Source organism: Pieris rapae, chromosome 3 (genome assembly GCF_905147795.1).
Source record: "Pieris rapae chromosome 3, ilPieRapa1.1, whole genome shotgun sequence".
Taxonomy (NCBI): Eukaryota; Metazoa; Arthropoda; class Insecta; order Lepidoptera; family Pieridae; genus Pieris; species Pieris rapae.
Genome location: NC_059511.1, coordinates 1496196 through 1509304, shown reverse-complemented (window position 1 = coordinate 1509304; position 13109 = coordinate 1496196). Strand labels below are relative to the sequence as shown.

At 33.1% G+C, this 13109-nt stretch overlaps 1 protein-coding gene across 1 annotated transcript in view; it reads right to left on the bottom strand.

The window, feature by feature from the left end:
- Positions 1-12459, bottom strand: part of LOC110991503 (thrombospondin type-1 domain-containing protein 4) — a 114708-nt gene extending 102249 nt beyond the window's left edge. Inside the window, exon 1 of the mRNA XM_045634728.1 lies at positions 12342-12459. The gene's annotated coding sequence lies outside the window, so the exon portion shown is untranslated. The remainder of the gene's footprint in view (positions 1-12341) is intronic.
- Between the last annotated feature and the right edge of the window lie 650 nt (positions 12460-13109).

The following is a 13109-nucleotide window of genomic DNA, read 5'->3' as shown; positions in this document are numbered from 1 at the left end:
CATGATCTCCTTTATGTTTTGTTCGAACATAGACATCAATTAGCATAACAGGCGGACTGGCACAAAAGAAAGTATTAAGTAGTAAAGAAAAAAACATAAGATCGCCCACAGACTGTCACAACCGTTAGCGGAACATCAAATAGCCATTTGTCAAAGTTCAAAATGATTCTATAATGGTATTAGAACACTAAACGCCCACATTACAACAGCTATGAATCAAATTCGATTTTTTTTTTAAATTCTTTAGAATTAATTATTTGGCGTTTTATTGGCGATTTCTTTCTTCTTCTTCATGTCCTATAACCCCTAGATGGGGCAGAGGGCGTCCACAGCAAGTCTCCATCGCGTTCGGTCTTGAGCCTCGTGTTTCGCCTCGCTCCAAGTCTTACCAGCTCTCTTTGCCTCGTCGACTACTGTACGGCGCCAGGTTTGCTTGGGACGGCCACGCCTTCGCTTTCCTTGCGGGTTTCCTTGATTGGATCAAGCGTCTGCTTGGGAATATGATTTGGATCCCTTCGCAGTGTATGGCCTATCCATGGATTGGCGATTTACGCTGGAGATATTATAGGCATAGACAAGTTCACTCTATGCATAACCTTAATTGCTACCAGATTATCATGAGTCTAGGCGCGATCATCAGAGGTACAAAGGAAGCCTGCCTATGTTTCGACCAAACAAATTCTTGTGTTAACAAAAATTAATATGAAAAGTATTATATATTATAATATAAAAGTTTATCTACAAGATTTTTATCTCTGTATCTGTTTTATGATCATTTGTCAATCTAATAAGGAATATTAAATGCGCATATAGAAAGTCTATTTGTGTTTGGGGATCGAACCTACTATCTCGAGGATGAGTGTCGCACGCTAAAACCACTAGGCCAACACTATTTTAACATATTTTAAAAATAATTTTTGAATGTATAGTACGGTTTTTTTATATTATATAAGCTTAAAATTAATCCAAGTAAGTAACTCTTGTTAATTCACATCGCATCTCGTAAATTTTCCCTCAGTGTCATTTTCAAACTGACAATTTACCCACATTAATTAGAATGAAGAAGGCTCTTTTCAAGTAAGTTTGTGTTGAGTCTGCAACACAAACTCAACATTGAAAAGAGCCTATTTATTTTCGAGTACCTGTCCTATTTCAGCGGAATCTCTTTCAAAGCTAACCTAAATTTTTAATTACATTTTCGAATGCTGCAAGTGCATTTGGTTGTAAAATTGTCTGTAAAATGAGCACCTTAGCCACTTAATTATGAAATTAATGAATGTTCTTAGAAGATTATTTAATAATACGTGGTATCAAATATTACGCTGTATATTTATTATTTAAAAACACGGGGTATCTAGAATTATTTAGACTTTGTTACTCGATCAAATATTATTTCCCTATGAAGTATTGATAATACATATTTATGCTCTATAACTTGAATTTCAAAAAGAAGACTGTAAGTCGTAGTTAATAAAATAAAATGACTTACTTGGAATTCCCTGAAATAGTAAAAAAAAAAATAGGTTAGAGGCTTCTATACGTGCAATGAAAGAAAACATTGATTTTTATCAATAATAAAATAAACATACAAAACTTAAGTTGAATTTTTATACAAATTCAACTTTACAAATCGAAAAATACACGTAGAAATCGCGCTACTCTAAGTCGAAATTTCAGCAGTTAAATCTTATGTATCACGAAGTTCTTGTTAAGTTAAAAACTCGTTAACTCGATTTTTTTGTCGTCCCCTTGCCATTCGACTTATCGAGACTCTAGTAGCAATGTTAGAATGTTCTGTTTTATTGGTTTACATTTTATCGCTCCTATAAAAACTGTTAAAGAAATAAATACATTAAAGAGTAACGAACTGCCTAAATTTTAATTACATGAATGGGCAAAGTGTGAATACGATGTGAAAACGTTTAAAATTAACGATTATGCGCTGTCTCGTATGGACGCCGTTCTGGCGGAGGATTTTAGTATTGTTAAATTGGTATGTCCATAAAATTATTGTTGCAATTAGACCGCGACGAGCCAGGGGAGTGACGACAAATTTAATTTCTTTGAAACTGTCAAGGTCTTTACACAGTAGCTTTATTATTAGTGAGAATAGGGCTTTAGATATAATATACTTTGTTCAGCCAAAGTTCTGTTACAAATGAAAATGCATTTATTTAATGAAGTTATGTTATTATAATAAATACTTACATATTTATTTATATCTCTAACAAATAAATTTTAAAATGTCTTTAAATGACCGACCGCTCCATACCTTTTTTGTGATCAGGCGATCACTGCAGTCCTATTTTCTTTAACACCCCAATCCATATTGTAATTTGATGACACGAAAAAATGGCGCAAAATCGAAAGAAATTTTTAAAAATACACGTTCCAAATTCAAAATAATAAAAAGAAGTTTAAAAAAAAGAAAAGTTTTATGTAACATTATTTATGGCCAGACTAGTTCTATTTCAATTTACTAACAATGTATTGGTAAAAACGATTTAATCAAACTGATATTTCCAACACAGAAAGCTTTTTAAATATCATTTAATATTAAGAAATACTTTAGACAAACTTAGTAGCAGTATGCTTTCGTGTGTCTTGTGTTGTACGGTTCCAAATTACTACTAAAAGAAAATTACTGTCAAGCATCAAAGGTGTAACTAATTGAGTGTTTGTAATGCAAACTCATCGTACGGCTAGTTTTGTGAGAACTACGCGTAAAGTGCAAATATAAAGGTCATTGCCCTTCAAATTGCTGTTAGAATACTCACTACCGCGACCGTGCTATATGGAGTCTTATAATAGGATTCCCGTATACTACAGTATCTTGTAGTTAGTCTTAGAGTGCGACTGCGACTCTCATCTCTGAGGTCGTAGGTTCTATCCAGCTGTGCACTTTTCTTTATTCACTCGCTCGGATAAGGGAAACATCGTGAAGAAACCGGCTTGCTTTAGACCCAAACAAACACAGGAGACAAACATTAGAATGAAACAGATACAGAAATGATGATGATCTTGATTTAGATTTTCGTGATTCATGTGCACTCTTTACTTTTTGTTTTTCACGGATTCAGTATTAGTTTAGTATTTTTTTTTGTTCCAGTTCAGTTTATTTTTAATAACTATGTGTAATATGTGTTTTTGCACTTCTTGCCTACCCTATGTAATTTAATACATTTTCTTCGCTCACAGTGGTTGCCTGAAAGAGATCGCTTGAAAGCAATAAGGCCGCCAGTTGTCCTCCTTTTCATTTAACTATGTTCAATTTTTATATTGTAATGTAACGAAGTGTTAATAAATAAATAAATAAGAAATCTTAATACCAAAAAAGGTTGTTGCGTCAAAGATTTATTGTATTTGAGAAGAAAATTTGTATTTAAAAGAGCTTCTCTCAGCCCCGAAGACTAGTAAAATATATTTTTTTTTATAGAACTATCACTTTCGTTTGAGTGATTTTCTCTATATCAGAGAATATTTCGTGCTCCTTTTTCCGGGTACATTTAATTAGGTCATTTGGTCATTGCTTATTTTTATGGCACGTTATCTTTACCCTGTCCACAACCCAATTCTCTCGAACTCTTGAGTAACTTGTGACACTCAAAGTAATTTCGCTTAATATACTCGTGTTAGGTTGATTGAACATTCAAAGCGGTTCTAAGATATAATAATAGTGATTAAGGTTTACTTGCTGCAAGTAATGAACATTTTTGTGAGAGACAGCCTATAATAGGACCCGTAGAAGTCCTGTGGTAACAGTACTGGAATTTTTCCGGACAGAAAATGTACAAATTCTACATACGTTACATACATTAGACTTAAGTGGTGTGTTAATGCGTAATAGAGTGTGTGAATACGTATAAGAGTGTGTAAAGTTTAATTTTCAGTCTACCTCAAATAGCTATGGATGTCAATTTTTCTGTTTCATCGTAATCAAGACTTTTTACAAATTTTGTAAGAGCTATTTTAATTCTAAATGGAAATATTTAAGCAAGAATTCAGTATATTGTTTATAATAAAGCATTTTTACAGTTATCTTTTAATTAAAACGTAATAATGAAATAAAAACGATTCATTCGTTATAACGAACCCTTAATCGCTTTTTATTATTATATTTATTTTACTAAATTTAAACAGAAAGTAATAATTGCTTGCACGGTTTATTTATTGGGGCCTGGGCTTTCAGATTTCCGTATAATGATATTTTTTTAAATCTAATAGTCAAGTAGGTGATCAGCCTTCTGTGCCTGACGCACAGCATCGACTGTTTGTGTATAACGCAAGCCGGTTTCTTCACGATGTTTTCCTTCACCATTCGAGCAAATATTAAATGCGCACATAGAAAGAGTCCATTCAGAAAATGGGGTTCGCTATATGAAGCTTCTAGACCATTACTGCGCACTGCGCTTGGTATTTTTAGTTTTTTAATTTTTGACAGCATTCAGTCAACATATTTTATGGTAAATTACATTATAATACAAATCAAAAGTGCGATAAAAAATGACATCCGCTGTATTTCTATAGGTTATAAATGTAAATTAGTTCATGGTAGACCATTATTTGCTCAGTTGACTGAGAGTAAACATACAATTGTAAGGAGAATTTGACACCATTACACACAATTACGGTCATGGTAAAGCAATACGCGCGAAATATATACATATAACGGGTGTATTTGTATCTTACTAATTAAAACTTTATACAAAAAAAAGTTTTATAGATTACGGCTCAATTTTCACAAGATTTTTTTCTAAAATATACTCAGAGCTAAAAGGCATTTAGAAGACCGACGAATAAACCACAGTTTTGTTTTGTATGTATGTATTTTGACATGCGATCCTTCTTAATAGATTGTTTTATTATGATGGCATAACTTATTTGGTTCCTAAAAACATCTGAAGCACGCAAAGTCAAAATATTAATCAATACATCTTTACACAATATGTATTTCGTACACTTGTTAATAAAGTTATAATAATATTCCTTTGATTCCGTTAATGACATACCTTCAACTTTTGAATGAATTTTTTTGGCACGTTTTTGTTGTAATATTTTCGAGAGTTTGGTCTCCGGTTCAAACCCCGGAAGTAGTCCAGCCTTTTTTTGGGAATCACATTTTTGTCTGTCTGTTTCAATAAAATCGTAAATAAATAAACGTTATACTTGCCATTCACGATTCCAGTCCCTACTATGAATTATAATGGGTAAAGTCAAAGCCAAACAGAACGTTAGAAAGAAAAAATATATGGTTTCGTACGGAAGAGTTGCTGCATCTGCAAGACACCTTAGAAGATTCAAGGTTCCAAGACACCGTAGCTAAAATGGAGAGGCCAGTAGAAGAATCCTAACGTATACACAATATGACGAAATAAGAAAGAAAGAAAGAAAGAAAGAAAGAAATAACTTTATTAGACACAAAATACAATAATTGTTTCTATAAAGTAGAGTGCTCTGGCCCCCACACTAGGATTCCCTGTGTTGTGGGCAGCCAGTCTCTTCCTTTTACATCTAAACGTTACTTAATTAATTAATTTTACTTAACAAATTTATACCTATTCTATTTTTTTACGATAAGAATGTTTTCTGTGTTAGTATATGACAGCTTAATAAGATATTTTTTGAGTTTTTTAGTGAAAGTATGAAGTGTGATTTTTGAAAAGTTAGTAATAATTTTATTTTTGATAAGGTGGTTAAAGATGAATGGACCTCGGAAGGAGAAAAAGCGTTGAGCGAAGAAAGTGCGTTTTTTAGGATGCTTATATAAAGGTTTGCGTTTGGTTAGATTTGGTGTAGGGGGTGTTTGTTTCCAAAAAAGCCTGCATATTGCCATTAAATAAAGTTGTCTTACAGTTAGGAGCCCTGCTTCGCTGTACAATTTTGAGGTTGAGTATCGGAAAGGTTTTCTGAAGGATATTTTAAGAATGGCCCGTTGGGTGCGCTCAATTTTCAGCATCGAGGACAATGCCGCTCCACCCCATACCGATATGCAGTAGGATAATATCGACTGGCATAATGCAGTATACACTATCTTGGTTGTATGTGGGTCAGAAGGTTTTCTAAGGCGTTTGAAAACATTTATAAGTTTGCGAACTCGTGAACATAGATAGTTTATTTGAGGGCTCCAACAAAGCCTTGAATCTATAATTAATCCCAGGTATTTGGTTGTTTTCGTGGGCTCCAGGAGAGGACAGTTACAAGGGTTGCAAGGGTTCAGACATGAGTGTAATTTAATAGGGGGGATAGGGTTTGGTTTGCTGGTTTTCGAGATGTGAAAACATATGTATTTGGTCTTAGACGTATTTAGAGATAGGAGATTATCTAAAAGCCATTGAGAGATTTGTCGAAGACCTAAATGAGCTAACCGTGAGGCTTGTTCCCAAGAGTGTGAGTAAAAGACTATAGCTGTGTCGTCAGCGAAAGAGAAGAGTTTAGCATTGGTGAGCTGAAGTGAACATAAATCGTTAATGTATACTAAAAATCATTTAATGAGCTGTGTTAGCCTAGTGGTTACAGCGTACGACTCCCTGAGGTTCTAAGTTCGATGCTGTGCACCAATGGACGTTCTATGTGCGCATTTAACATTCGCTCGAACGCTGAAGGAAAACATCGTTTGGAAACCAGCATGTTTAGACCCAAAAAGTCGTCGTCGCGTGTTAGGCATAGAAGGCTACCTACTTGCCTATTAGATTAACAAATTATCAGAAATCTGAGGTTCAGGCCTAAGAGGTTTTAGCGCTACAGATTTAATTTTATTAATATAATTTAATAACTTTTAAATATACTTTTCTTTGATAAAAGTACTCCAAGAACTCGTAATATTATGAAATTGTGTAAAGAATTTTGTGAATTGCTGCGATTTGTCAAAAACATAGTCCAGTTCAACAACTATCTAAATATATCTATGACAAGCAAATTAGTGCGGGAGAAACTGCATTGTGCCCTTAACATATTTTTACCAAGAAAACTTTAACTAAATAAATAAATAAAAACATCGTAACCAACAAATACAGTAGGACAATTAGCAAACCAACGTTTATTCACAAGACTGTGGAGTTTCGATTTAAAAATGACTCGAATCTAAAGACGCATGTCCTCCAAAGCTGGTTTCAAAGCAAAAAGTGTCAATGTAGGACACATTGATATTGCATTCTCGGGATTTTTTAATTAGTACCTAACTGGCAATTACTGTCAGCCTTCAACTGTTTTATACACCCATCAATATCAACTTTCTTTCGCCAAGTACCAAAGAGGTTTTATAGACTTAATTTATGGAATCGATAATTTTGAATTTAGAACACCCTTTTATTTTTAATCACTCCGCTGAATGCGACCCAAAACTCTCAAATCCTCTCGAGAGTTCGTGGCTTTTAAAGAATTGGTACGCTGAAGAATTGTTCGGAAATAGTAGTTGGCAGCTGGTTTTACATATAATTGATGAGCGGCAAAAACTGCTTTAAAAATCGTCGAGGTGATACGGATGGCGTATTCTGCCTCAACGTCTGATGAAACTGAACTCAGCAGCAACTAAATATCAATAACGGTGATGGAACCTATGGGTTAAGTTTAAGAACAACACAGTTTATCAACCTTTCAAATATTGAATTGGTAACATAGCTTATCTTCTGCCCTACATCCCAATTAAATCGTACGATTTAACTCACCATAGATAAAGGGATATTAAAATTAGTACACATAAAGGAAGAGGATTTGAACTAGATAAAAACGTGATAACTATTTTTACTGGTATTAATAAATTAATTAAACCACTACTAATATATTATTTACTATGTTTTATTATGTTTATGTATAGGTGTTCATTGAACGGAGGATCATTAGGAGGTTTCTGATATGAAGTGAGCGAATAGACTACTAGAAGGTGAAGACGATATCATTAGGCGTCTGATATAAACTGGGCAAATGCACTACCAGAAGGTGAGTACGGTACAAAGTATAAGTATCAAGGTATAAGTTTATTTAGTTGTAAAATACTTCTATAGGCTGTCGACGAACGGTAAAAGAAGCGATATCTTCTGGATAAGACTATTATTTTGATTACAGTATTAATTTTTTTAACAACGTTTAGTACTTCTTAATCATCAGTCCAGTGGGTCAAAAATATGACTAAAAATATAAGAGTTTAGGTTTTTTTTTATGTGGTGGAAATAAATACAGTTGTTTTATAACGCCAAATATTCTTTAATGCAAAGTTAACACATTTTCTACAAAAAGCTATAAATGACAAAAAAATTATGGCAAACTCATGTTCACCATCAGTTTCCGCATAAAAACATTATTGTTCTCATTGTACGTATGAATCATCCGAGAGCTGTGATTCTATGACAGGTGATAATTATATCACGTATGGACACGATTTATCGGGTGGTGACAATAAAATTTCGTGTAATATTTTAATATCAGGTATCATAACGGTTCGATAATTATTTGTATGATTTGTATATATACGAGATTCTCGATATTTTTACAATACGATACAGTACGACACAACAAACAAATATTTAATACATAACATTAATAAGGAGACGGCCCCCTTTGTACTAGTAAAAAAACGTAATATGCGTATACGTATACGCACAGAAATTTACAATCGTCTACAGAAATTTACAAATAGACAAAAAAAACAATATATTTTACAACGGATTAATACAGATAATGATACCATGAAATTTCATATAAATTAGGCCTAGTTGAAAGAATCAGCGCACCAAAGTGTCGATCCAAAGGTCATTGAACCGAATGGTTTTTCCATATTGTGAGATTTTTTTCATAAAAAATAACGTTGTCAAAAGCTTTTTTTGACATAACTGTGCTGTTTAATTATCTTTAACGTGCCTGGTCTACGTAACGCCATATCGTTTAGGAGTGATATCGGTCATTTTTTTCGTGGGCAAATGCTTTGACGTGCGTACCCACTTAAACCCTACGGGGCCATCAGCGATCGGCCAAAGCAGGAAATAGGGACAGCGCAGCCGGAACACGGTATCAAGGCCGCCTTTGGCTGTGGTGTCCGAAATCCATCACAATCTTAGTTGATATGTACGCAATACTGTCATCGTTGCCATGGTAATAACTCTTTACAAAATATACGAATATTACATTTACCTTCTGAAGTACATATATCGAAATAATTAATAAAACTTTTAATCCAAATCGTAAGAGAGGAGATAAAGGAAAAAAACCGCTCGCAATTGCTATAGCGAAAGATTGCTACATCTGGCACAGAAAAAGACAAGACTGTCAGCCAACCTCCAGTGCCCACCAGGCATCGCCAGAAGATGAATTTTATTTCCTTGGATAACATGAAACTTATCTAATTGTCTATTTTAAATGAAGCTATCAGTGTTCAAATTCAGATCAGTGTTAGAGATGAAATATTTGGTCAAATATTTATGAATAAATCAGTCTTTAAATACATGCTAAAACCTTTTACAACGTAATGCCTACAAATGCTTTGATCTCCATAAACTACTTACAAACAAATCTATATTTTTATCGTGATGCGCTAAGTGACCCGAAAGTGTTATAATTGTGACTCAACACTCACGTCATCAATGCTAAGTTGAATAATTGATAAACGGTAATTACAAATTCCGCTTTATTTTATTGACATTATAGTTTCCGCACTTTGACGCCGATTTGGTCCGTAGTGCGTAAAGTCCTAGCTAATTATGCCAGCAAAGCTCCATCTGAAGCCAGCTCCCTGCTACTCACTGGCATCAAGGATCGACGTCAATGTTGACGGCTTGTATACTCAGGAAATACAAACAGCAAATAATAATGTACTTACAATATAACCCACATAGTAACAGTAATTAAAAATTTTAAATAGATAAAAAGAGAACTTAATTGTGAAAGTTAAAAGTTTGACCCTATAAAAATTGTTTTGAAACTAATTAACGTATTTTTTAAGCTTTATTTATTTAGTTTATGTTATCATAGTACTAAAACTACGACATATTTTACAAAATATTCCATCTAAAATATATGAAAATTGAAGTGAACTAAGTGTTACAAACTGAAAAATTAATATATAATATATAATAGGACAAAATATTTTATAATTTTTGACTCTATGGTAACGAGTCCTTCAGACACTCCGCTCATAGTAAAAGTAATTAAGAATTGATCTTTTATTTTATAGATTATTTTCCTTTCCTTAATTCCGTTCCATCCGATAATTTTATACTTTTACCCGTTTCCCTGTTTTGACCCTGGGCCACAATGCACAAACCGTGCGGGCCATAATAAAAAAAAAGTAAATGAGATAACACGCGGGATTGCAGCAAGTGGAGATAATAGTAATGTACCATAACATACGTTTACATACGTTAACATACAAATTATAATTTATAAATTTAGTTCAATATATTCAATTTTTACGTAATCCCAGAGAACCTTCGCGCTTCATCACATCATCGCATTTGTATACCAGCATACACGAGTAGGTATAGTTAATACAAAAGTAGGTACACAAGTTTTGTAATATATCTGAAAATTAAGCGTGTAAAATTTCTACCACTGAAAAATATTTTAAATTCAACCATCATTCATTCAAATATCACATCAGCATAACAAACAACATATTGATATATCGACTTCCCGCTTACCGTAACTTTATATCTCATGCTCTTAATTAGGTTTAAGTTTCTATTCAGTGTTAGTTATTATTATTATTATTTTTATTTACTTTAAAGACAACTTTATGAAAAGGACCAAGAGGAAGAAGAAGAAGAGGGCGCCACTAAAAAGGTGGATAGTAGACTTAGGAGCGTTCGCAGGAATCGCACGGAGAAAGAAAGCTATGGACAAAGTCAGTTGGAGAAAGCTGGAGGCCGAGGCCGAGGCCGAGAGGCCTATACCCGCGAAGGAGTTCTGATTGAAGGTAGATAGGATATAAAGGATGTATAAAATGTAACAAACCTGTATATTATTATTTTTGTGACATGATTGGAAATTAACGGGCTTTTTTATTATTTTTTTGATTTTTATATGGTTGCTTATTTAATTTTTCGTTCGATTATCGTCTAATATAATTGCTGTGTATGCCTGTAAAATTTGTGATGTCATATTTACTTGTATAATTTTAGGCATAAATAAATTGTAAGTACCATGTAGATTCACATCATACTTATAACACTTTACGTAAATAGTTTATATTCAGCTTCAAATAGAACTTACAAAGAAAATCGGAACGTAAACTTACGGGATCTTTAACACCTTGTAAGCCAAGTAGTTTCAAGAATTATTAGGATTAAACGCCCATAAAATATGCAAAGTCTTGTTCCTGTTAAGTCTAGTTTTTGCCAGAGATGTTTCGAATTACGAGCAGCGTAATCGTAAGCTTTAACTTAACTGGGTCAAGTTTTAAGTAGTACTTTCTTTGTACTTTAAATGGCGAACGATTCTAAAAAAAGGTTCTAAAGTTTTCCCTGAAAACTTTGTACAAGGTTTCTAAGACCTACCTCCCTGAAGTAGCGAGGTGGTATGGGGTACACATTTCTGAGTGTTTCATTAATAGGTTTATGTGATTCCTCTATCGTCACTCTTCTGTGTCTATACACTCTATTTCGTCAGAGACAAAAACTTAGAACCTTTAGGAAATTTCTGTTAGCCACTGAGCTTTGGAGGATGGCTTAGAATTAAGATTTTCGTTAATCGCAAATGAAGGACGCAACAATGCATCATTAAATTTTATTGAAATATATCACTCGAACGTATTCTACCTATATTATGCTTAAAAATAATAATTATTGAATTAGTTAACACACACAAAAGAAACAACCAAAATTTATCACCAATAAATTAAACGGCATATATAAATTTCAATAATTAAGATTGCTATCTTTTATTGATATTGACTTAATATTAATGAGTATACATGATATCTTGATAAGTAATAAAATTATCAATTTAATCAAGATAAAACTACAAAAATTTGTCAATTAAATATTAATGAGAGTATATTGCAAAAAATATCACATATAAAAACTCCTTTATAATTACTAAAAACATAAAAAGTCATTGACCCCAACATTAATAATTCATAGATATTGATATCATATCAAATCTTTTAGATTGACATTTCTATTCATTGAATTATTTATAAATTAAATTCTAAACTCAAAGTGTATTGGTACTGTTATAATAATTAATTCGTAAAATAAAAATTACGTAAAGGTTAATTCACTGAACTCTATGTATCCGGCAATCGTATGACACAAAAACGTAAAGAAACAAATGCGATCTACATACGCGAGATAAGCGCAACACTTTCGTAATACGCAAACTGTTAAGTAAAAGTGCTTATCAGATATACTGACCTCATAATGCCACTAAAATCATCCACACATACACTTAAACAAAGTTTTGAGTTAGATTTAAACGACGCGAAGTGCACACAGCTCTGGTATGGCACGTCCGGTCCCTAGCGCGCCGTATGTTCGACTATGGCGTTAGAATTGCCGGCAAACACAGACATCACGGGTTGAGATTCAATACACCTGAAAACAGTTTCCACAAATTCCAATTGTTCAATTCCGTTACGCTCTAAAAAAATTGTTTTTGCGGCGTAAGTAGATATTCAAAATTTCTATACATGTGTGCTATAGACATTATTTACTCAATTTGTTTGTGTGATATTCAGAATACATTTTTTGATATCATACACTAAAAGCGAATCAATTTGTCTGGTGCTAGCTGGTGCTAATTTCTATCCTTTTTTCTAAATCGTTTAAAGATATATAATGAGTTATCTAATTATTACGATAAATAAACCTTAGTAACCATTTTCTACATTCCGCTCTTTATTTTGCGGGGTATTTTTAATTTTCTAAGCAAAATTATCACTTTTAATCTCTGCCTGCACAAACTATTATTAATATAATATTTTCTGTCAATACGTCAAGTGAACCATGGAGTCGAAGCTCCTTATAAGCCAGAAACCAATATTAAAAACTGCAGCGGAAACATTCTTGTCAGTTTTTCACACTCGCACTACGCATGATTGGAGAATTAGCAGTAAATTTAAATAAAGTCCTATTATTTAATGTTCATGTTCATAAGTGTAAGTACATATTTAAGTATGTATG